The sequence below is a fragment of the Hyperolius riggenbachi genome, chromosome 2 (assembly GCF_040937935.1).
Source record: "Hyperolius riggenbachi isolate aHypRig1 chromosome 2, aHypRig1.pri, whole genome shotgun sequence".
Taxonomy (NCBI): Eukaryota; Metazoa; Chordata; class Amphibia; order Anura; family Hyperoliidae; genus Hyperolius; species Hyperolius riggenbachi.
The window spans coordinates 484,477,830-484,504,559 of record NC_090647.1 but is presented as its reverse complement, the minus strand read 5'-3'; positions in this window follow the sequence as shown (position 1 = coordinate 484,504,559).

Here is a 26,730-nt window from a genome sequence, read left to right as displayed (position 1 = left end):
CTACAGGCTTAAAATAAATTACTGTGATGGAGAATGAATGTCTGTTATTAAACCAGCTGTCTAATGAAAGTAATTGTTTCCCAAGTGTATCATCAGTAAGAGTGGTGGAAGCAATACATTTCAAACAGATAAATGTGATAATGAAATACTGAAGCTTAAAGGACAACTGTAACGAAAGGGATGTCATGTGGAGGCTGCCATATTTATTTCCTTTTAATCAATAACAGTTGCCTGGTTGTCCTGCTGATCTCTTTGGCTGCAGTAGAATCTGGGATGGAGAGGCGCACTTTGGGGTCTCAGCCTTGGGTGATGAAGGACCTTGTCCCAACTCTGTCCTTTTGTTTGCAAATAAAAATGAGGACATTTAATCTATTGCAACTCCAGCTGCAATTCCAGTAATGACATTGGAAATCCAGGACAACTATAGGATAGAGAGAAAGTAAAGTAGCACACAGTCACTGATCCACCAATGACATGTATTTTATATATACAGTATGTACTTTAAAATAACATTTCCAGACACACTACTAGTTTGGCATCACTTACAAATACACTAAGGCCCGGTTCACACTTGTGTTGGAGTGGCAAACGAATCCAGTTCTGATCACCGTTGCCACTTCGATTCCGTTCCATTGGTTACATTCCGTTGAAGACACTGGAGGCTGTGAATTTGCTGCCCGTCAGCTGCTCCCATTAACCGGCAAGGTGCTTACTTGCGTTCAGTACAGGAGGTGGACAGGCAGTCTCCTATGGATAGGCATCTGAGCATGGTGGTTGCCGTCCTCAGTTAAGACATGAGACAGTTTGAGGCCGCCAGGCTTTGATTCTTTATAAATATATTCCCTAAAATGATTTATACAAAGATGCTGACTATCTTCCCTGCTCGCTACACAGTTTCTTGGCAGGTGGACAGGCAACTGTCATTCACTAAGTGCTTTTGAAATTAAATGAATCCCTGAGAATCCCCCATGAAGAGATTGACTAGTCCAAAACCTGTCACTTCTGTCAGATTTCTACTACCTACTGTAAGTGACAGCAACATAGGAGAAAAGTAATTAATCTAACCAATGACATGAGCGCATCGCTAACCCAATGCGAACGCGCCATGTCATCACAGTCAGGCACGTCACTAGCTACACTGGGCGATCCGCCCCGCTATCATGTGACTCCCTGGTAGTAAACATTGTACCTATGGTAACCGCAACGCTAGGCTGCGGTATTAATACAGCAAATAGAGCGGCCAAGTGACCAGGAATCCCAAGCACCCCACCACACAGCGACCAGAACATGACTAACCCTGGAAAATTTAACTTGCCAGTCTCCGCCTACCTCCTCATCGTCGGCCCGAGCAACCTGGAAAATAAATAAAACAACATTAGCACAAGAAATGCATCTATCACCTAAAGACAACAATACAATGCAACTCTATATACACCCTGACAATTCATATTCTTTATTCAGCCCACCTCTACCAAAAGTACCTAACCTCCTAATCCACATGGCCTCTTTTTTCAACAATAATTTATGCCGATCTCCCCTTTTCACACTAAAAGGGGCATTATCAATAACCTGAACTCTAAGTTGTGACACTGCATGTCTACATTCCTTGAAGTGACACGCTACTGCATGGTCTGAACTTTCTCCTCTAATGGCAGATTTGTGTGATTAAATACGATCACGAAGTGGCTCTGTCTGTCTGCCCAGACAGACAGAGAGCCTCTCTCTGAGAGGCAACTAGGCCTAGAGGCCTAGAGGCAGCCGCAGCCAGCAGAGTGCCACTGCCGCCGTGGTCAGAGAGTCTCTGACAGAGACACAGACAGCCAGCCAGAGGAAGCCAGGCTGAGCCAGCCAGAGCCACAGCCAGGCCCAGGCCAGTCAGTGAGATACTTTAATATATGTGGGGAAAAATATGTGGGGCAATCTGCTGCCAATCTCATTGCATTTGTGGGGCAATCTGCTGCCAATCTCATTGCATTTGTGGGGAAATCTGAAATCTTCTGCGAATCTGATTGCATTTTGTGGTCGGCCGGCCCTCCACCATGTGGACTAATGTGCGCCACTGTCCTCGGTACGATGTCCTCCTTTTCAGTGTGTGATGTCCTCCTTTTTGGGGTTCTGCAAGTGGCCACCCTACGACCTCACCACCTAGTGACGCCACTGCCTCCAGTTAGGCATGCTATGAAGATTTCCTGGGCAAAAGACACATTTCCATTTTCCACATTACACTGGTCCTTTCTTCTGCAGCGTTTGCAGAACAGCAAGGCAAAAATGCAGATTTTGGAAATAAAATTTAGCACAATGTAATGGTTTTTAATCGGTAAATACAATTATCCAGATCAATACATCAGAGCAAAAAAGTAGAATATTAGAAGAGCAAAGAGGGATTTGCTTATAGAAGAGAGTCTCATAAGATTAATGTGCACAGCAAAACTGAAGCGCGTTTAAAAAAAAAAAAAAAATCACAATGTTTGCTGTGAAATTAACTTTTCTGAGTTTTGACCGCGCATCCCTTGCGATGCTAGAACTTTAACCGAGGATCGATCCAATCAGTAACTTATACCTCCTTTCCCACAAGAAACCTTTTTTTCTCAAATAGATCATCAGGAAGGGGGGGGGGGGGGGTCATTGGGGGTGCCTATATTACTGATATTGTGGCAAAACCCCTCCCACAGTGTGATGTCATGATCATGATCCTGACAGTTTGCTGTCTAGGACCCTTGTTGCATTGTGGGAAATAATGGTTCCTTCCAACTGCCAAGAAAGCAATATCTCCCTCTGTGAATGGAACTCTTAGTAACAAAGTGTGTGTGTGCGTGCGTGCGTGCGTGCGTGTGTGTGTGTGTGTGTCAAATCTGATTTCACCCATTCATGTCAATGGAAAAAATGTAAAAGGCTGCCCTTCTCACAGTAATCAAGCCAGAGTTCCCACACTTGGCACAGTTGGTCACTTGGCGACTGAGGTTACAAATCCAGGAAAAGTGGGTGGAGCATAAAACAGCCAATCAAATTTAAGCCATTCATTTTAAATGGTAAAATGTAAACTGCAGCCATTCTTACACTGCTAATGGCAGGGTTTTCAAACTTGCCATATTTGGTCACTAGGTGAATGAAATTAAGATTCAAGAAAGTGGGTGGCGCCTACAACAGCCAATCAAAATTAACCTATTGATTTTCAAGGGGAATATTTAAACTGCTGCTATTCGTAGGCCCAATGCACACCGAGCGGTTTTTGATGTGATCAGCCGGCCGCATCCGCCTGTCAAACCGCTCGGTTAATGTATCTCAATGAGATGGTGCACACTGGCGGTTTGAGGATTGTAGCAAACCGCAAACGTGCCTCCTACTGCACGTTTGCGGTTTGCAGAAGTGTTTCAGCCTCAATGTAAAGGAGAAACGCAAACCGCTCTAAAAAACGCTACTTCAGAGCGGTTTGCCAGACGTTTTTGTTACAGAAGCTGTTCAGTACAGCTTTTACTGTAACAATTTGTGTAATCTGCTACACAAAAACGCAGCCATAACCGCTAGGCATGTTTAGAAATCCGCTCTAAACATGCCTAGAATCGCTCTGAAATCTGCTTCCAAAACTGCTAGCTTTTTTCAGATCTGCTAGCGGTTTTGTGTGCACTGGGCATTACACTGTTAATGGCAGAGGCTTCAAACTTGCCACAGTCGGTCATTGGTTGACTGGGGTCCAAATTCACTAAAGGGGCGGAGCCACAAACAGCCAATCAGATTTCCTTGGTGGATAAACTGCTTCCATTCACACATTTTTGATGCCGGGAACATGAAAGCTCACAAACTTGGTCATTAAGTGACTGTGTGTTCAGTTTACAAAAAGTGGTAGGAGCCAAAAACAAATTTTACTAGGAAAATATAAACTGCAGCCATTCTTACACCGTTAATGGCAGGGATATCAAACTTTGCACAGTTGGTCACTAGGTAGATGAGATTAAGATTTTGGAATGTGGGTGGAGCCTACAACAGCCAATAAAAATTAACTTTTTGATTTTCAAAGGGAATATTTAAGCTGCTACCATTCTAAAGGTTCGTATACACGTCCGATAAAGATCGTTCGTTACGAACGATTCGTGACGTTTACACGATATTCAAATTAGACCGAAAAGATCGTTCGTAATGAACGATTGTGTACACACGTGAACGATATAAGTATAAAGTACTGAACGACGAACGATTAAAAAATGCGTGCGCAAACGGAAGTGACGTTATGACAGGCAATAAGAACATGCGTTATCGGACGATCTTTGTACACACTGCAACGATTGAACGATTATCTTTCGAAAAAATCCGCCGGGTTGGATCGGTCCGATTGAACGATAACGATCGTTATCGTTCACAAAAACGATCGTTCACACTTTTTGAACGCACGATTATCGTTCCGATTGTCGTTATCGTTCGTTTTTGAACGATCGTTATCGTACGTGTGTACTCAGCTTTATACTGTTAGTAGCAGATGCCTCAAACCTGGGTGTACGAGAGATAACAGCACCAGAGACTTGGGCTCAGGACACAGCCTGTATATGGCTGATCCTGCTGCTGCACAAGTCCGGGCCGTGTTAATTACTACTCCCCCTCCAGGCTGCCATGGATAGTGGGAGAATTAAATAATTCGGCTTCCAGCTATTGCTGGAAGCTGAATAATTGTTTTAAAAGCAACTTCAGCTCCGTGTTCTGACGGTGCTGAAGTTACTCCCTGTGCCTGCTATAGCCGTAGTTCCTATTACGGCCTATGGTGGCGCCGGCTGCGCCCAAGTCTCCAGCACTGGATTCAGCGTGTTCGAAACCTGGTACAGTTGGTCACTTGGTGACTAAGGTTCAAATTCAGAAAGGGGCAGAGCCACAAACAGCCAATCAGATTTGTTTATTTTTGAATGGGAATATACAAAGTATTGATACCAAGGACCTCAAAGCTGATAAACTTGATAACTGAGTGACTGTATGTCAAGGTTAGAAAAAGTGGGCGGCGCCAACTTAATTTTTTTACATGGTTGGGTTTCCAAACTTAACACAATTGGCCACTGGGTGACTGGGGTTAATATTCAGAAATGTAGGTGGAGCCCAGGCTCGGACAGAGCCGCCGAACCACCGACGGTCCCATCGGTGGGCCCCGACCCGACTGCCCCTCCTCCTGACCTGGGGGCCCCTAGAAGGCGTGCGCTGCATGGGAGAGCCGGGGAGGGCAGCCCGACTGTTTTTTTTTTTTTTTTATGTCCCTTAAAAAAAACTATTTTCCCCGGGGGGGCCCCCTCCTATCCTCCCCCTCCCTCACCTCGGAGGGCCCCCCTCCTGTTACGAGCGGCGGCGGTTACAGCAAAGTTCCTGCGAGGTATAGCAGAAGATAGAGGTCCAGCTGCCTCCCAGTCGCTGTCTCCTCTATGCCGCTCGCACTGCTTCCTGGTTTAGTGCGAGCGGCATAGAGGAGACAGCGACTGGGAGGCAGCTGGACCTCTATCTTCTGCTATACCTCCCCGGAAGTTTGCTGTACCCGCCGGCCGCCGCTCGTAACAGGAGGGGGCCCTCCGAGAGTCCGAGGTGAGGGAGGGGGAGGATAGGAGGGGGCCCCCCCGGGGAAAATAGTTTTTTTTAAGGGAAAAAAAACAAAAAAAAAAACAGTCGGGCTGCCCTCCCCGCGGCTTGTAAGGAGGAGGGGACACCCAGGTGAGGGGGAGCATAGGAGTCGGGGCCCCCACTGGCTACCCACCCGGCTACCTAACTGCCCACCCTCCCACCCTTCTGCCTACCCTCCCACCCGGCTACCTAACTGCCCACCCGGCTACCTAACTGCCTACCCTCCCACCCGGCTACCTATCTACCCACCCGGCTACCTAACTGGCTGCCCACCCGGCTACCTATCTACCCACCCAGCTACCTATCTGCCTACCCTCCCACCCGGCTACCTAACTGCCCACCCGGCTACCTAACTGCCTACCCTCCCACCCGGCTACCTATCTGCCCACCCGGCTACCTATCTGCCCACCTGGATACCTATCTACCCACCCAGCTACCTATCTGCCCACCCGGCTACCTAACTGCCTACCCTCCCACCTGGCTCCCTAACTGCCCACCCGGCTACCTATCTACCCACCCAGCTACCTATCTGCCTACCCTCCCACCCGGCTACCTATCTGCCCACCTGGCTACCTATCTACCCACCCGGCTACCTATCTACCCACCCAGCTACCTATCTGCCTACCCTCCCACCCGGCTACCTATCTGCCCACCCGGCTACCTATCTACCCACCCAGCTACCTATCTGCCTACCCTCCCACCCGGCTACCTAACTGCCTACCCTCCCACCCGGCTACCTATCTACCCACCCGGCTACCTAACTGGCTGCCCACCCGGCTACCTATCTACCCACCTAGCTACCTATCTGCCTACCCTCCCACCCGGCTACCTAACTGCCTACCCTCCCACCCGGCTGCCTAACTGCCTACCCTCCCACCCGGCTACCCTTCTGCCTACCCTCCCACCCGGCTACCTAACTGCCCACCCGGCTACCTAACTGCCCACCCGGCTACCTATCTACCCACCCGGCTACCTATCTACCCACCCAGCTACCTATCTGCCTACCCTCCCACCCGGCTACCTATCTGCCCACCCGGCTACCTATCTACCCACCCAGCTACCTATCTGCCTACCCTCCCACCTGGCTACCTAACTGCCCACCCGGCTACCTAACTGCCCACCCAGCTACCTATCTGCCCACCTGGCTACCTAACTGCCTACCCTCCCACCCGGCTACCTAACTGCCCACCCAGCTACCTATCTGCCTACCCTCCCACCCGGCTACATAACTGCCTACCCGGCTACCTATCTGCCTACCATGCCATGGGCGTCCCTACATAGGGCAAAATGGGGCATGCTCACTCCCCTGGCTAGCTGCTGCCCCCCCCTAGCTACCCGGACGTGGCTGGCCCGCCCGCCCTGGGGTGGCAGCGGAGAGAGAAAAGAAGCGGCAGGCACAGCGGCGCTGCCTGCCACATCACTTAATTCTAAAGGGGGGAGCGAGAGAGGGGGAGCCCCAAGGTGAGGGAAGGGGGAGGGGGAAACGTCCTCCCTTCCCCACCGCTTCTCTTCTCTCTCCGCTGCCACTGAGGACACCTATAGATCTGGCTATTTAAACTGGGGACACCTATAGACCTGTCTATCTATACTGGGGGGCCCTGTCACTACCTAAACTAGGGGCTCCTGTCACTATATACACTGGGGGGGGGGGTCCCTGTCACTGCATACACTGGGGGGCTCCTGTCATACCTAAACTGGGGGTACCTGTCACTAACTGAACTGGGGGGGCGCCTGTCAATACCTGAACTGGGGGCACCTGTCACTACCTGAACTGGGGGGCACTGTCACTACCTAAACTGGGGGCTCCTGTCACTACATACCCTGGGGGGCACCTGTCACTACAAACACTGGGGGCTCCTGTCACTACATACCCTGGGGGGCACCTGTTACTACCTTAACTGGGGGGCACCTGTCACTACAAACACTGGGGGCTCCTGTCACTACCTAAACTGGGGGGTATCTGTCACTAACTAAACTGGGGGGCTCCTGTCGCTACCTAAACTTGGGGGTCCTGTCACTACCTAAGCTGGGAGGCTCCTGGTGCTACCTAAACTAGGGTGCACCTGTCACTACCTAAACTATCCAGGCCAGCCCAGCATCACCACCAGCCAACCAGCCCAGAATCACTGTCAAAAAGGCCACAGCATCACCACCAACAGTCAGGCCAACATTTACTTCAACCAGCCAAGTACAGCCCAGCATCACCGCCAGGCCGGCCACAGCATCACCGCCAGGCCTTTCAGCCCACACATCATCCCCAATCCAGCCAAAAACAGTATTGCCTGGCACAGCAGCCAGTAGAGGAGAATTCAGAAGCCAGGTGAGAGGTGTCTACCATATTAAGTGGGCATTCTGCCTATTTATGTGAAATGCTGTTTATTTATGTGCCTCATGACTGCTGAATTTGTCTTGTTGGGGGCCTCATGGTTACTGAATGTCTTGTTGGGGGCCTCATGATTGCTGAATTTGTCTTGTTGGGGGCCTCAAGATTGCTGAATTTGTCATGTTGTCATATTTGTCATATCTAACCTATGCTGAGGGAAACTATTCTGGCTACCTATATTAGCCCACTGCCTTACTGTTACAGTTACATTACAATTACCCCCCACCCATGTGATGTCATGTCCACACCCATTTTTTTTGTCGCTGCGCGCTTTGCTTTTTTTGGGGGGGGGGTGTTGGTAAATTATCCGCACCGGGTGTCAAACACCCTAGCTACGCCACTGGAGGGGGGCACAGCTTGGAAGGGGGGGAATTGGGCACAGAGCGGCGGGGAGGGGGGGAAGCGTCCCCCCCTCCCTCACCTAGGGCCCCCCCCTTCCGCGCACCCCCCTCCTCCAGAAGTGCAGCCAGCAGCGAGCGGAGAATAGCTACAGAGATGATGCTATCTCCGCTCCGAGTCCGCATGCCGCTGCCCTGCTGGTCTCTGACTGTAGTGTGTGACGCTGTCCAATCACGTTCTCGCAGTACTTCCTGCTAGAGCGTGATTGGACAGCGTCACTACAGGAGACAGAGACCAGCAGGGCAGCAGCGGCATGCGGAGCGGAGATAGCATCATCTGAAGCTGGTAAGCTATACTCCGCTCGCTGCTGGCTGCACTTCTCGAGGAGGGGGCTGCGCGGAAGGGGGGGCCCTAGGTGAGGGAGGGGGGGAGGCTTCCCCGCTGATCTATGCCCTCTGCCCCCCCTTCCAAGCTGGGGGGGACTTGCATTGTGTCGGGGTATCTCTGCCACCAACCTGATTGCATTGTGTGGGGGTATCTGCAGCCAACCTGATTGCATTGTGTGGGGGTATCTGCAGCCAAACTGATTGCATTTTGTGGGGGTATCTGCAGCCAAACTGATTGCATTTTGTGGGGGTATCTGCCGTCAACCTGATTGCATTTTGTGGGGGTATCTGCCGTCAACCTGATTGCATTTTGTGGGGGTATCTGCCACCAACCTGATTGCATTGTGTGGGGGTATCTGCCGTCAACCTGATTGCATTTTGTGGGGGTATCTGCTGCAATTTGACTACTTGATGAATTATCATGAGGCATGTAACTACTTGAATATACAATGTATCTGGTCGGACCTAATCTCTGTGAATAACGCCGCTACTTATTTTGTGTTTTGTATTTTTTTTTTTTAAGTCTGCCCATGACTCATCATGACCACGCCGATGTTCCAGTGCATGGTGACACCCATTTAGTTTCGCATTTAGACATATCCCTATTGGAGACTGTCCTCAGAATTGCTCACAATCTATTCCCTACCATAAAGTCATGCAAAATTTCTAAAGTACATGTGTATGTGAGCCCAAAATGGGGGGGGGGGGGGGGGGGGGGAGGGAGGAGGAGGAGGAGAGGGGGGTGGGCCCCAGGCTGAAACTTCCTTGGTGGGCCCTTGGTGTCCCAGTCCGACCCTGAGTGGAGCCTACAACATCCACTTAAAATTCACCAATTCATTTTCAAGGAGAATATTTACATTGATACCATTTTTATGCTGTTAATGGCAGAGGCCTCAAACCTGATACAGTCGGTCATTGGGTGACTGGGGTCCAAATTCACTAAAGGGGGTGGAGTCACAAACAGCCAATCAGATTTGTTAGATTGATTTCAGCCATTCTGTTATTGGCAGGGTTCTCAAACTTGACACAGTTGGCCACTGGGTGACTGTGACTTATATTCAGGAAAGTGGGTGAAGCCTACAGCAGCCAATCAAAATTCACCTTTTGTTTTTCAAGGGGAATATTTACATTGCTACCCTTCTTACACTCTTAATGGCAGAGGCCTTAAATCTGGTACAGTCATTCACTGGGAGACTGGGGTTTACATTCTGAAAAGGGAGCGGGCCAAAAACAGACAATCAGATTTGTTTAATTTCAATGGTAAAATGCAACTTATTGATGCTAAAGACCCCAAAGCTCATAAACTTGGTCATTGAGTGACTGTATGTCAAGGTTAGAAAAAAAGGGTGTATAGCCAAAAACAACTAACTTTTTACATGGGAAAATATAAACTGCAACTATTCTTACACGGTTAATGGCAGGGATCTCAAACTTGACACAGTTGGTCACTGGGTGACTGGGAATAATAATCGGAAAAGTAGGTGGAGCCTACAAGAGCCAATCAAAATTCACTTATTGGTTTTCAAGGGGAATATTGAAACTGCTGCCATTCTTACACGGTTAATGGCAGAGGCCTCAAACCTACTACAGTCAGTCTTTAAGTGACTGTGGTTCAAATTCACTAAAGGGGTGGAGCCACAAACAGCCAGATTTTTTAACTGCATAAACTGCTTCCATTAGCACAATTTTGATACCAGGATCTCGAAAGTTCACAAACTTGGTCATTGAGTAGTGACTGTGTGTCAAGGTTACACAAAGTGGGTGGAGTAAAAAACAGATTTTTTTTGGGGGGGGGGGGGGGGAGGGGGGGAATTGTAAACTGTAGCCCTTCTTCACTGTTAATGGCAGGGTTTTCAAACTTTGCACAGCTGGTTACTGGGTGACTGGGATTAATATTCAGAAAAGTGGGTGAAGCCTAAAAAAGCCAATCAAAATTCACCTGTTGATTTTCAAGGGGCATATTAAAATAGCTGCCATTCTTGCACTGTTAATGGCACAAGCCTCAAACCTGGTAAAGTTGGTCATTGGGGCACTGGGGTTCAAATTCTGAAAAGGGGACAGAGCCACAAACAGTCAATCAGATTTGTTTCATTTCATGTGAAAATACAAATTATTGATGTCAAGGACCCCAAAACTCACAAACTTGGTCATTGAGTAACTGTGTGTTAGGTTTAGAAAAAGTGGGCGGAGCCAACACCGGTCAAATACTTACACGGACAACGCCGGGTCATCACTGGGTGGAGACAAATACAAATTTCACTGGGAAAATGTAAACTGCAGCCATTCTTACCCTGCAAATGGCAGTGTTCTTACACTTTGCACAGTTGGTCACTGGGTGACTGGGATTATTATTTAGAAAAGTGAGTGAAGCCTACAAAAGTGAATCAAACTTCACCTATTGCTTTTCAAGTGGAATATTTCATTGCTACCATTCTTGCACTGTTAATGGCACAGGCCTCAACCCTGGTACAGTTGGTCATTGGGTGACTGAGGTTAAAATTCAGAAAAGGGTGTGGAACCACAAACAGCCAATCAGATTTTTTCATTCCAATGCAAATTATTGATGCCAAAGATGGCAAAGCTCACAAACCTGGTCATTGAGTAATTGTGTGGTAGGGTTAGAAAAAGTGGGCGGAGCCAACACCAGCCAAATACATACCCGGGCAATCAGCTATTAATTATATTATTTTCACTACAGTTCCTCTTGAAGTGCTGCATTCATTTTGTGAACGTATGCAACTGTCATGTTATACGCATGCTTGTATGAGCTTCCCCCAGGTATGGCTGTTTCCTCAGTCACACCTCCTCATCGTACAACAGGTTCCAGCAGTCTGGGACAATGCAGCCTACTATGCACAATGTAGCCAATCCCTGCATTCTAAATGGATTTAAATAACTACCACGGCGTATGTATGCACAATACATTTACTCTGGTAAGCTGTAAACATTTCATTTTCTGCTCCTGTTGATTTATGATTATTGCAGTTTAATGAGGACAGGAAAGAGCTAAAAGGGAAGTACTGAATACGAGGAACAGTGAGAAATCTGTACTGCTGTGGTATCTGTGAAGAAGGGATCAATCTCGGATCAGGTCATTTTGGTGCGGGGATCGGCAGATGTTTATTAGAAGCATATGTTAATAATCGGTAATAAGGTGCCCAAGCAGTGCAGGTGAATTTGGCGCCGGATAGGGATAGCCGATCAGCTACTACATACGATATAATGGTTGTATCCAATCGTAGAAAACTAGCGGTTATTTGGGTGTAGGGTTGTGAATTAGGAGGGGGAGGTTGAGGGGGAGGTTAGTTTTAGGCACGTGGGGGTTAAGGTCCATACCCATGGCAAGATTATTCGTCCAAATTTTTTGCGACAAACTATCATTTTCCTGGTATCAAACGAAAATTTGCAGGCAACTTTTAACGATGGCAGACTACCTATAGCTATTGTTCATTTTAATGGATTACATCATAATGAATCGTACAGATTAGTGTGATAGTTTATACCAGAGTTCCCCAACCCTGTCCTCGAGGCCCACCAACAGTGCATGTTTTGCTGAAAATCACAACATTCACAGGTGGGGTAATTAGTGTCTTAGCAGAGCTGATTAACTACCTCTGTGGATTTCCACAAAACATGCTGTGTTGGTGGGCCTTGAGGACAGGGTTGTGGAACACTAGTTTATACGATTGTTCACAGTCGCCTGTTTTTGTGATTTTTGGTACATGGATCGGGGGACGATCACTCATCAGCGGAGATCTACGATCCATCTGTCCCCCACGGCTAGATGGATCATAGGGACGTCCCACAATGTTCCCGGATCCATCTTCCGGGTGGCAGGTATACACAATGTCCCACGATGGTACATGACGGGTGTGAGAGTTCAAGCAATCGTGGTACTCTGTGCGGGAGTCGTCGGGGGTCTTAAAGATTCGATCCACCGTGGCGTTCGTTATCACCGCACAACGCTAAGCGTCATTTGTGTAATTGCGCACCTGTACCCAAGTCATGAGATTGCCTAGTAGGTACGGACCTTGAGGCATTAGGTGGGCACGGTTAGTTTTAGATACTAGGAGGGAGGCGTTCAAGTGAGAATGCTGGGGAAGTGCATAGTAAAATATCAGTAATGTAAATTACCAATATTTTTTGCTAGTGGCACCATCTGGCACCCAACGCATGATAACTGAGTGTCACTTCTCTGTTCACAGCTGTTTAATCTGACCAACGCTTTATAATACCATTTTGATAGAATGGTAACCATATTTTGTATAGTGACAATCAGTGCTGTGATTATAATTATTCTGGTGATCAGTGGCTCTGTTCTCTTCAATGGAGCTGGGAATCAACAGCCACTACCATTAGTTCTCACTAGAAACACTAAAAAGTAGCCTATATACTTTAACTGTAGAACTAAAGGGCAGATTGGCAAATAGGGTGTTTCTTTTCTGTGTAGCCTGCCCTATAGCATTACACATACAATAAGAATCTATGGATCAAGCTGACCCTAATATTAGACCACCTAGAGTAGAGAGTCTAGAGTAGAGTGAGTCCTTGAATCAGGTTTAGTTCAGCATGGAATAGCCTTACGCATGTTTCACGTGTCTGAACATGGCCACTTCTTCGGAGCTATAGTTTTGCAAGTTCACAGATCATGATAAGGAGAGGTGAAAACATAGATTATGGAGTTTTAGTGTACAACCATATATTGTTCCAAGCATTCTTATCATCCAGTCAACGAGATGCCCAATTTGTAGTTAAGCTGGCCATACACTGACCCGATTTGCCGCCGTTTCGACAGCAGATTCGATCACTGGGATTGAATCTGCTGCCAATCGTTCGCGCTACACGCCGAATTTCGATCCATTTCGTCCGATCCCGTCGATCGCTCCGTGCGGAAAATTACCATCGATCACCCGCGGGTAGGGAGCGCGCCGCTAGCGACGTTTGAGTACCCGATGACCGACGCAATAGAGAGGCAATACATTAACTGTTCCGCCGGCGCGACTGCCCCCGCTGCTTCTTCTCCGCTCTGGTCTCCGGCATGCTTCAGTTCCTCCTGCCCGGCAGGAAGTTTAAACAGTAGAGGGCGCTCTACTGTTTAAACTTTCTGCCGGGCAGGAAGAAGTAAAGCATGCCGGACCTGGAGACCAGAGCGGAGAAGACAGCGGAGACCTGGGGACTGAAGTTGCGCCGGCGGAGCAGGTAATGTATGCGTGTATGCGGGCGGGGGGAGCGGCGGCAGCACCACCACCACCACAACAGATTGTGAACGGTTTCAGGCGATCAGAGAGGGATCTATCCCGTCGTTCAGACGTCAAATCAGTCGTGTGTACAGTCTGTCCGCTTGGTGGATCGCTCAAGTCCGGTCTTATCAGCTGAACGACAGACTGTACACACGCCCGATTTGATGTCCGAACGACCGGTCATTTGGACGTCCAAACGACTGGTCGTTTGCGCAAATCCGACGTGTGTATGTACCTTTTGAGGGCTTGGAACATTCCAGATATGGTTGTATGCTAAAACTCCATACTTTATGTTTTTACCTCTCCTTATCACGATCTGTGAACTTGCAAAACTATGCCTCTGAAGAAGTGGCCATGTTCAGGCAGTGAAACGTGCGTTAGGCTATTCCATGCTGAACTAAATGTGATTTAAGGATTAAATACCATACCTTGGCCCATATGCAATTAACTTTTTCACCTCAGCTTTCTCCTTGATGATAATTTTTCATGTACTATTTAAAATAATTTTCCAGCACTCTGCAAGTACCAAAAAGTAGGTGTAAGGGTACTATCAAAATTATTTTGAGTATTTTCTTGCTTGCTGGTGGTTTCAAATGCATTTTATTGACAATTTTTAAAATATCACTTGAGAAAACTCAGGAGAAAAAGTTAATTGCATATGGCCCCTTGGCCCTTATGCAATTCACTTTTTCACCTGAGTTTTCTTCTAGGTGAAATTTTCAAACTTGTCAATAAAATGCCTTTTAAACCACAAGCAAGCAAGAAAATACTCAAAATAATTTTTATAGTACTTTTTCATCTACTTTTTGGTACTTTTTCCATTGCAAAATCCTAAAAAAATTGTTATAAATAAAAGATGAAAAATTAACTCCTAGGAGAAAACTCAGGTGAAAAAGTGAATTGCATATGGCCCCTTGTGTCATATTTGACTACTAACGAAAATTGTAATTAAAAGCTGTTTTTTTATATTTGATTGTCATTACTGAGTCTACAAGCCCTCATTTTTGCTTTTTGTTCTCTACTTTACATAGCCTGTGGTATTCTCCACTATCAAAGTGCAGAAGGTTACTTTCCTCAGTTTCCTAATGCGGCTAAAATAAGCCAGGTGGAGTGCCTCCTCTGAACAAATCAGTAATACTAGTAACTGCAACAAGGAGAGGCTGTAGAGAGGAGCGCATTCTAAAACGTAATTTATATGTAATCCATATGGTAAAAATTCAATACAAATTGCATGTTCCCCAGAGCCAGCATAAACACACACAGAAGGGTGATGGTAGGGGTGGAGGAACCCAATTCATAAAAGATAGTCTAAGAAGCTATTAATCTTATAAAAAAAAGAGAGGGAATCTTACCTCTCTTGAAGAATTTGGACCAGTTTATTGAAAAAAGCAAGCACATAAAATTGACAATGCGTTTTGCGGGTACTTGCCCTTTTCCTCAGGTCAGTGAAAAAAACAGGTGCCTTAAAGGTGCACTACAGCGAAAAACTGTAAAATTTAAAATATGTTCAAACATATACAAATAAGAAGTACATTTTTTCCAGAGTAAAATAAGCCATAAAGTCACTAAGGCCTGAAACACACCAGAGGAGTTTTTCTGAGCGTTTTGAGTTTTTAAATCTGCTGCTAATGTTATCCTATGTATCTGTGCACACTGGAGCAATGAGGTTTTGTAAAAACCCCATAGCATTACATTGGGAAGAGCTTTTAGAGGTTTCAAAACCTCTTCCCAATGTAATGCTATGGGGTTTTTACAAAACCTCATCGCTCCAGTGTGCACAGACACATAGGATAACATTAGCAGCAGATTTAAAAACTCAAAACGCTCAGAAAAACTCCTCTGGTGTGTTTCAGGCCTTAGGCCTGGTGCACACCAGAGGAGTTTTTCTGAGCGTTTTGAGTTTTTAAATCTGCTGCTAATGTTATCCTATGTGTCTGTGCACACTGGAGCAATGAGGTTTTGTAAAAAACCCCATAGCATTACATTGGGAAGAGCTTTTGAAACCTCTAAAAGCTCTTCCCAATGTAATGCTATGGTTTTTTTTTTACAAAACCTCATTGCTCCAGTGTGCACAGACACATAGGATAACATTAGCAGCAGATTTAAAAACTCAAAACGCTCAGAAAAACTCCTCTGTTGGCACCAGGCCTCAGGGCTGGTGCACACCGAGCGGCTTTTTGGGCGTTTTCAGATCCGCTTGCGGCTGCGGATCTGCTTGGTCAATGTATCTCAATGGGGTGGTGCACACCAGAGCGGCAGGCGTTTTGCAGAAACGAAAAATGCCTGGGTGAGGCATTTTTTGGATTTCGGATGCGTTTCTGCCTCAATGTTAAGTATAGGAAAAACGCAAACCGCTCTGAAAAACGCCTGTTCAGAGCGGTTTTGCAGGCGTTTTTGTTACAGAAGCTGTTCAGTAACAGCTTTACTGTAACAATATATGAAATCTACTATACTGAAAACCGCAGCAGCAATCCGCAAAACGCTAGCAAAACGCCTCATAAAAATAAAAAAAAGCGTTTAAAAATCTGCTAGCGTTTTGCGGATCTGCTTGCGGTTTTTGGTGTGCACCAGCCCTCACAGTAGGTAGTAGAAATCTGACAGAAGTGACAGGTTTTGAACTAGTCCATCTCTTTATAGGGGATTTTCAGGGATATATTTATTTTCAAAAGCACTTAGTGGACAGTTGCTCTGTCCAACTGCCAAAAAACTGTGTAGGAAGCAGGAAAGCTGGCCAGCATCATTGTTTAACCTCCCTGGCGGTTTATTTATTTTGCCAGGGAGGCTGAAATGGGGTTTTTTTTAAATTAAAAAAAAAATATTTCATGCAGCCAACTGAAAGTTGGCTGCATGAAAGCCCACTAGAGGGCGCTCCGGAAGCGTACTTTCGATCGCCTCCGGCAATGAGCGGCCTATCTTGTTTCGCTTTCCTCGTCGCCATGGCGACGAGCGGAGTGACGTCATGGACGTCAGTCGACGTCCTGACGTCAGAGCCGCCCGATCCAGCCCCTAGCGCCGGCCGGAACTGTTTGTTCCGGCTGCGCTGGGCTCGGGCGGCTGGGGGGACCCTCTTTCGCCGCTGCACGCGGCGGATCGCCGCGGAGCGGCGGCGATCGGGCAGCACACGCGGCTGGCAAAGTGCCGGCTGCGTGTGCTGCTTTTTTCAGATTGCAAATCGGCCCAGCAGGGCCTGAGCGGCGACCTCCGGCGGCATACCCCGAGCTCAGCTCGGGATTACCGCCAAGGAGGTTAAATCCTTTTTAGGGAATATCTTTATGAAGAATAAAAGCCTTGCTGAGAATCCCCTATGAAGAGATGGACTAGTCCAAAACCTGTCACTTCTGTCAGATTTTTACTGCCTACTGTAATTGACAGCATTATAGGAGAAAAGTCATTTATGGCTCATTTTACTATGGCAAAAATGTACTTCGTATATTCGTATAGATTTGAACATATTTTAAATTTTACAGTGCCCCTTTAACTGCTATGGCTGTGTAGCAAGCATGAGCGCCTCTCTGGTAGGGAGAGGTCAGGCTGAGAGGTGGCAGCTGCTTCGCACAGAGGTGCTTCATCAGGACCGTTGACCCCTGACATATGGACAACTGGCCTTAGTGTATACAGATGGTAATGGTAAACATTCACCCAGCTTTTGGGAAGACAACCATGAAATTCGGGATAGCCATTAGGTGTAACAATATGCTGGCTCAGGGGAACATACAGTTTGTATTGGATTTTTACTGTATGGGTACCAAATAAATGTTGATAGTTTAGGTTGTGCTCCTCTACAGCCTCTCCTTGTTACTGGATAGCAGGATTGATGTTAATGTACAGCACTGGACATCAGGGGAAATATTTTTTTTAGTGAAGTATCCCTTGTCAGTATTCGTTGAGACGAGAAAGCTTTGGGGGAGGTAGGAACAGGGCAGCCATCAGGGGGGGGGGGGGGCAACTGACACTGCAGTGAGGGGCCCAGGGCTTCTGGGGGCCCTGGGCCCCCCACAAAGCGCTGGATGTGCTGGCTGCGAGCCTGTGGCTCACTAATCAGCACACCGCGTTCCAGCACTGAGAGAAGAGTGACATCAGCGCTTGAACATGGGGAGCAGATGAGTGAGCCAGCTACAGCAGACTTTCTATACTAGGGCACCACCTATATCTGGCTACAGGCTACCTATATTGGGCCACCACCTATACCTGGCTACCTATACTGGGGCTGGAACCACCTATACCTAGCTACATATGCTGGGGCAACACCTATACCTGGCTACCTATACTGGGGCACCATCTATACCTAGCTACCTATGCTGGGGCACCACCTATACCTGGCTACCTATACTGGGGCACCATCTATATCTGGCTACCTATACTGTGACACCACCTATACTTGGCTACCTTTACTGAGAGCACCACCTGTACCTGGCTACCTATACTGGGGCGCCTATAGCTTGCTACCTATACTGGGGGCACTTATACCTGGCTAAACTATACTGATGTACCACCCATACCAGGCTACCTATACTGGGGGCAACTATACCAGACTACCTATACCGGAGTACCACCTAAAGTTGAATACCTATACTGGGGCACCTGTATCTTGCTGGACTATACTGGGGCAACAGCTATACCAGGCTACCTATACTAGGGGTATCTACACCAGGCTACCTATACTGGGGCACCACCTATAGCTGGCTACTTATACTGGAAAAACCTATACCTGGCTACCTATACTGGGGGCGCCTATACCTGGCTAGGGCAGGGGGACGGCTGTGACAGAAGAGGACAAGAGGTAACACAGGGGGATAAAAGAGTCACGGAGGGAACAGAGGCGGACAAGAGAGGCACAGGGAGAAAAGAGATGAGACGGGAACATGAGGTCACACAGAGGGACACAAAAGAGGCACAAACTGAGGTGAGACAGAGGGGGACAAAAGAGAAACAGGAAGAAGAGAGGGGGACAAAAGAGAACAGATAAAGGATAAGAACGGACCTACAAGTCACTATCTCATTTGTTAACCAGAGACTACCAGTATTTAGCTAGTATTTGGCTCCACCCACAACATGCCATGGTCACGTCCACGTTTTGCAGCATCATGCTGTGCATGCCGCTTTTTTCAGTGTCGGAACCATGCACATTTTTAGCCGCTGCGCATCTCACGCTCGGACACGGGGGTGGGGTGGCTAGTGGGCAGGCACAGCAACCAGTGGGTGGGCCCAGGGAGGGGGCCCAGGCCTGATGATGTTTGAGGGGCCCCAAAATTTCTGATAGCGGCCCTGGGTAGAAAAGAAGAGTAATGCATGCCATGCAGAGTCGCATCACCCACAAGGCAAACCCAGGCTGTTGCCTAGGGCCTGGAGAGAGTGTAGGGGCCTGGTAGACGCTATCCTCCACCAAATCTTACTAAAAAAGCCAGGTAATCATCAGCGGTTGGCAAAAACTGCAATTTTACCTACGTCTCCATTTCATCTTAATCCATTTCTGCTGCCACGAATAGTAGTTTCGTAAAAAGCCTGAGGCTAGATTCACAGTGGGACGTTGCGTTTTGATGCAACGTTAAAGTCGCAACGCAAACTTACAACGCAACGTGCCAAAAAGGTTGCAACGCAGCATTACCGTCGCATACAGCAGATACAGTAGAGCATACAGGCAATGAAAAGTATGCTTCCAAGTCAGTACTGAGTACGTGCAAAGAGACTAACACAGCTAATGTCCTGTACAACGCACTGCGTGCAGTACTTTCTCTTAACATGTTGCGTTATTTAACAACGCAGCGTGTGCACTGTGAATGGCGCATTGATTTATTATTGCAGTGCGTTACTCTGCGTTAAATTTGTATGTAACGTGTGACTTTAACGTTCCACTGTGAACTTAGCCTTAAAAATAAAAAACAAATGGTAAATCTAAAAATTAATACTATACAGTACATTTCCCTAAAGGATGTAGGCTAGGTGAAGACTACTGGTTTTATGAGAAAGAAAAAATTAAAGAGGAACTCCAGTGAAAATAATGTAATAAAAAAAAGTGCTTCATTTTTACAATTATGTATAAATGATTTAGTCAGCGTTTGCCCATTGTAAAATCTTTAAAATACCTGATTTACATTCTGACATTTATTACATGGTGACATTTTTACTGTTGGCAGGTGATGTAGCTACTGCATGTTTTTTTTGGCAGTTGGAAACAGCTGTAAACAGCCATTTCCCACAATGCAACAAGGTTCACAGACAGGAAACTGCCAGGAGTACCACGGTCCTCAGAGTTTCTTGTGGGAGGGGTTTCACCACAATACCAGTCATACAGCGCCCCCTGATGATCTGTTTGCGAAAAGCAATAGATTTCTCATGTAAAAGGTATCAACTACTGATTGGGAGTTCAATTCTTGGTCGGAGTTTCTCTTTAAGATCTACCTCTCGCCAAACTGAGATTTGTGTGGTTCTTGATTACACAGTGATTTTTCCTCTAGATTTAGTATTCCACCTGCAAATATCCTTACCTGAATCCAAGATTTTGCACAACTGTGATTATAATGCCTAAAAAGGATGTCCCTCTCCCCTTGACAATGCTCTACAATGTATGCCTCTACACCTTTAAAGTGAACCTGAACCCAGTAAAATTATTTGAAATAAACACATGATGCACCTGCAAATGAAAATTATATATTTACCTCGCCATCTGTTCCTCTCAAAAGCTCAACATTTTCCTCTCACAATAATTCTGTAGAATTCTGACTAGATCTGGTCAGACTATGATGTGCAAGGAAATGTCCACGTTTCCCTATGGCACAAGCTAAGTATATTACTGGTTATCGCAGTGCTAACCCAGAAGCCTTTACAGGGTCAACACCATTTTAAAAATGGAGGATTCCATTGATCACAGTGGAAAAACAGGACGCTGGAGAGGAGAAAGAGATTGATGAGCAGACTACAAGGGAGGTAAGTATGACATGTGTTTGTGTATTTTGACTTTTTTATTTCAGTTCAGGTTCACTTTAAGAAAGTAACGCCATTGTTATGCCTTTGTGTATAGGAACAAAACCACAAATTGCTGCATGGAAATGTCAACTCAGGAGTCTCAAAGAGATGGAAGAAAATAGCAGCATACTCATCACTCTGCTCTGTATCCAGAAGAACAAAACCCGCAAACCTGTATTGAAACAAAAAATACTTACTGGACTGTCCAGAGGCTTCCCATAACTTCCTCAGGCCCACTGCCGCTGGCTGGGACCCTCTTCTTGTTTGTGGCCATAATCCCCTCCATGTATGAGTGCAACTATGGCCATGCCTGTGCAAAGATGCTCATCCACAAGTGGCTTCATGCTACTTTGCAGGTAAGGCCGTACTCACGGACCAGTGGCTTTGTGCTACTACACAGGCGTGACCTCACTAGCACATGTGCAGTAGGGAGCACGACCTCAAGAACATATCTGACAAGCTCTTGTTGGATATGTTCAGAGGGACCCTGAGCAGGAACAATGGGCTCATGGATGGATTAAAGAGGAACTCCAGCCTAAACAAACATACTGTCATTAAGTTACATTAGTTAGGTTAATTAAAATAGTTAGGTAATATAATCTATTACCCACCCTGCTTTAAAAGAACAGGCAAATGTTTGATTTCATGATGGCAGCCATCTTTTTGGTTGAAAGAGGTGACAGGGAGTATTATTATTATTAATTGTATTTATACAGCGCCAACATATTACGCAGCGCTGAGTCACAGTTCCAAATGTCCTGATCACCCATCCCAGTTGCTAGGCAACGAGAACAACAACATCAGAAACCCCATCATGCTTTCAACAGCATCAGAGGAAAAATGCCCGGGCATTTTTCTTTGATGGGGCGGGGCTTAGCTTCTAAGCAGCTAAATATTAGGCTTGGGTATGAAAATCTTGAGTTCTGATGCTGTGAACCTGTTAAAGAAACACCAAGCCTTTTCAGTGCTGCTGAGTAGATTTTTAGTCTGGAGGTTCAATTAATGAAGTCACTGGACTATCCAGAAGTTTCCCTATACTGAGGTATCTTTTTTTTTTGTATACAGGTTTGCTTTAATATAAGATAGCAAGCTGAATACACAGATGTATGGCTTACTATTGTTGGAAACCCGGTACAGAAATATCCGGCTGGTGAGAAAATACTGCCAGAACCTATTTTATAGTGGTTTTATTCTCCTCTCAAAGGTCAAGTGTGTGCTGCTGGATAAAAGGACAATTTATAAAAACTGATAATGTAGTCAAATGTATTTAGTACTGTCTTATCTGAATTCCTTGTGTTATCTTTATTTATTAAGTAGCAACACTGCCGTGTTCCTACTTTAGCTCCCTGGTCAATTTTACTTATGGATAAATGGATTCCACATTCATCGTAAGTCTTATTGCTGGCTGAAGCAACCTGCATAAGCATCACCATCTTGGTGCAACAATTATACCAATAATGCAAGTCAATGGGGTTCATGCAAAATCCTTGCAATAAGGCCTAGTTCACACTAGGGACATTGCTGTACGCTTTTCACAGCACATTGTACAGTATGTGCTTTGCAAGGTACAGCTTTTTCCACTGATTCTAATGTACCACGTTCACATCTATGTGCTTTTTTACTGTAATTTTAATAATCATATAGTGTTGCATGCATTTCTGTGCGTTGCCCTGTGAAGCGCATAGCAATGCTAGTGAATGGGTGTGCTTTTTCAGTGCATAGCAATGCGCTTTGAAGATGTATTTTTTTACCCCCAAGTATAAATTTTTTTTTTTAAAATGAAAACAAATCTTTATTGATTACTGCTACATCAAATAAGCAAAACATGGTGAACAAAGCAAGTTTAAAGAGACTCTGCAGTCTCCAGAAAACGCAGTTTTTATTTTACAATGTTAGGCATGAATGCCCCCCTCTGAAACGCTGCATTCCTGTGGCTGAAGTCTCAGTTAATCCCCCCAAAATTCCCTGGGGAAGATTCAGGGATCGCTTCCGCATAGAGGCAGACCTTTGATCAGTAGCTCTGCCTCTCCTCCGTCAATCTGCGTAGATCTCCGCCTCTCCCCGTCCCTCTCAGTCTTCTTTCACTGAGAGGGGCGGGGAGAGGTGTCGATCAGTGCTGATTGACGCGCATGGAGGCAGAGCTACAGGCAAAAGCTCTGCCTCCCCTAGGCAGCAAAATCCACAACCAGAAAAGTCGTGGATTTTTGCCGTGGTTTTAGGGGGATTAATTGAGATTTCAGCCACAGGAATGCGGCGTTTCAGAGGGGGCATTCATGCCTAACAACAATGTAAAATAAAAACTGCGTTTTCTGGAGGCTTCAGAATCTCTTTAAGGCCTGGTGCACACCAAAAACCGCTAGAAGATCCGCAAAATGCTAGCAGATTTTGAAACGCTTTTTCTTCTTTTTCTATGGTGTTTTGCTAGCGTTTTGCGGATTGCTGCAGCGGATTTCAGTATAGTACATTTCATATATTGTTACAGTAAAGCTGTTACTGAACAGCTTCTGTAACAAAAACGCCGGCAAAACCGCTCTGAACAGGCGTTTTTCAGAGCGGTTTGCGTTTTTCCTATACTTAACATTGAGGCAGAAACGCATCCGAAATCCAAAAAATGCCTCACCCCGGGAGGATTCGTTTCTGCAAAACGCCTCCCGCTCTGGTGTGAACCACCCCATTGAGATACATTGACCAAGCGGATCCGCAGCCGCAAGCGGCTGCAGAAACGCTGAAAAAGCCGCTCGGTGTGCACCAGCCCTAAGAGCATGTAAAATGCATGGGTCCACTTAAAAAAAACACCCTGCAACACACTGAAACACGTTCTGAAACGTGCGCATGTATTTTTTATCATGTGCTCAAATATTATGTTTCTGGAACTATTATTATTATTGATTTATATAACGCCAGCATCTTCAGCATCGCTGTACAATAGAATACAGGGTACCGGTATAACAATACAAAGCCTACAATACAAACAGTTGATACAAGACAAGAGGGTATAACAGCTAAAACAGTGAACAAATTAATAACATATTTTACACAGAGGTGGGGGGTATGTACACCCATTACACAGCATTGTGAAATGAAAGGGAAGAGAGCCCTGGCCAAAAGGCCTTACAGTCTAAACGTTTAAGGTATAGGATAGTAGGTAAAGGGAAGCTGTGTATGGGTTGGTATAAGTGGTGGTTAGTGGGCGCTGTCCTAGGTAGGACAGTAGGCTTGCCTGAAGAGGTGAGTTTTCAGATTGCGCCTAAAAATAGTAAGTGTGGGTGAGTGTCGGATGTGTTGAGGGAGAGTGTTCCAGAGGAGGGGAGAGGATCGAGAGAAGTCTTGAAAGCTGGAGTGGTAAGACGTGATCAGGGAAGAAGACAGAAGGATATCATTAGCAGAGCAGAGATTGCGTGTAGGATGGTATCTGGAAATAAGTTTATTAAGATAGGAAGGAGCTATGTTGTGGAGAGCTATGTAGACAAGAGTAAGGATTTTAAATTGTATCCTTTGTGTAACTGGCAGCCAGTGAAGGGACTGACAGAGGGGGCTTGGGCTGGAGAAGCGTGAGGAGAGGTGGATGAGTCGTGCAGCAGAGTTCATAATAGCGTGTAGCGGGGCTAAACGGTTGTGAACAAGGTTTTAGCTCTGGTACTCTGCACACATATTACTGGTGGGAATTGCAACTTACAGCATGGCAACTTAAAAACGACAGAATAAGGTATACCTTGGGTGCAAGCCAGTGCAAGCTAAACACTGCATGCTAGCAAAGCAGCTTAGGGTTCTAAACAGTATTTTTGTTTTTAAACCTAAGGGAGGTTTGTAAACTCTGGGGCCTTTTGGGGGTGCAGCAAGCATTCACTTACCTACATGGAGGACTCTATCTTCTCTCTCCCTGGGCCACAGGACATATATGATATAGGACCCCGGCCGCCAAGATGTTTGCTGGGAGATGTAGTTCCCATTGATATGATTACATCTCCTAGCCAGAAGATGTAACCACATCAATAAATGACATCTCCCAGCATGCATTGCACGTACCCAACATGCATTGAGGCAGCCAGGGATGTGCTATATTATCGTGGGCATTTTAAACTGTTGGCACAGGATAGAGAAGATGGAGGCTTCAATATAGACAGGGGGCTACGGAGCATTTGAGAGGACTCAGCAGGAAAACTCATAGACCACCGGCCACTTGCTGCTTGCAGCAATTGGGTAGCGATCACTAATTTGTAAGAAATAGGGGATCCAGCAGGAAACAGTAAGGGCGGTTTCACACCAGCAACCGGCGTTATAGATGCGGTGCGATCAGAGGAACGCACCACAATGTTAAAATTAGGCTTCGGAGATTACTGCGGCATTGCGCAATAATCTCACGTCTGGATTCACGGCAAACAAAAAAAATGAGGCTCTCTAACGCTTACTTCCTGTGGCAGAAATTTGAAGTGCACAGAAGTGTATTGACAAAATACGCTTCCGCACATCCGTGGTGCAAAACAGTGTACAATATCTGCAATGCCATTGACTTACATGATTTCTGGTTGCCGCGGGTGTTCGACGTTAACGCGCTGTTGTCACCGCATCAGATTGGATACTTCTGGCGCATCGCAGTAAGTATGAAATGCCACATAGGTTTTAGTGTTACCCTGCGGTAAAAAAAGGTAACCCAACGCAATTAAAATGTCCCAGTGTGAAAGGGGCCTCACTCCAAAATTGCACACCACGATTCTTGCTCGTGGTCTTCAGCTGCTGGGCTTCAGGCACCGTGCTCGCTTCAGCTACCCCATTCGCAACTTTACTACACCTATTCGGTTGGTGACGTGGATAGTATTTCTCGCTGGGTCTCCTAGTCTTTACAAATTAGTGATTAGGGCTAAATTGCTGTGAGCAGAGAATGGCTACCGGTTGGTCTATATGGAGGTTTCCTGCTGGATCACCCAAACTAGACTAGCATACCTCCCAACTTTATGAGATGAGAAAGAGGGACACTTAAGCCATGCCCCTGCCATGCCCATGACCACACCCCCACCACACCCCTAGTCACGCATACCATAAACATTTCATAAGAAAAAATATGTCGTTTTATAATTCAAACCACACTGGTCCTTTCTATCCGGGTTCATTTTCCTTCATATTAACATTTTAAAATTAGTAATATATCAATTTAAAGGATGGGAACAAAGTTTAGAGTCAAACACATGTTTTAGTAGAGAAATATCTATATTTACATAGAAAGTGGGACAAAGTCCTGAAAGAGCGACAAATGAGGAGGAAAGAGGGACAGGGCTCCCAAAGAGGGACTGAGAGACAGTCGGGAGCTATGGACTAGCACCTAGTGGCGTAACAATAGGGATTTCAGATGATTGCGACTGCACCGAGGGGACCTACCTCAACCGTAGTATTAGCCTTTTATTGGTCCTGTGCTGGTAATAATCCCCTCTATAAAAGCTTTGAATAGTAGTAATTATCAACAAACTGTTCCCCATCCCTTTTTTTGCTTCTCTGACACTGTGGTTGTCCTTCGCAGGTGTTTGTGAGCCATATCAATTGTTATAAAAGAGTGCTAGCCCAATGTACTACATGCACTGGGGCCCACTCCACCGCAAGCGCCCAAACTTTTATTCTTTCACTTCCAAAATCGAAATAACCTTTATGCAAAATCCTAGCTCAGACTCCGCTACTTCTGGTAACTATATTGTATGAAAATTAGTTTTCAACTCAGATTAAACATCTGTACTAGCAATGTATACATCAGAATAAAAGGTGAATTGTGATAAAGGCACAGGAATGATTAAAGGAGAACTGTAGTGAGAAGTATATAGAGGCTGCCATATTGATTTTCTTTTAA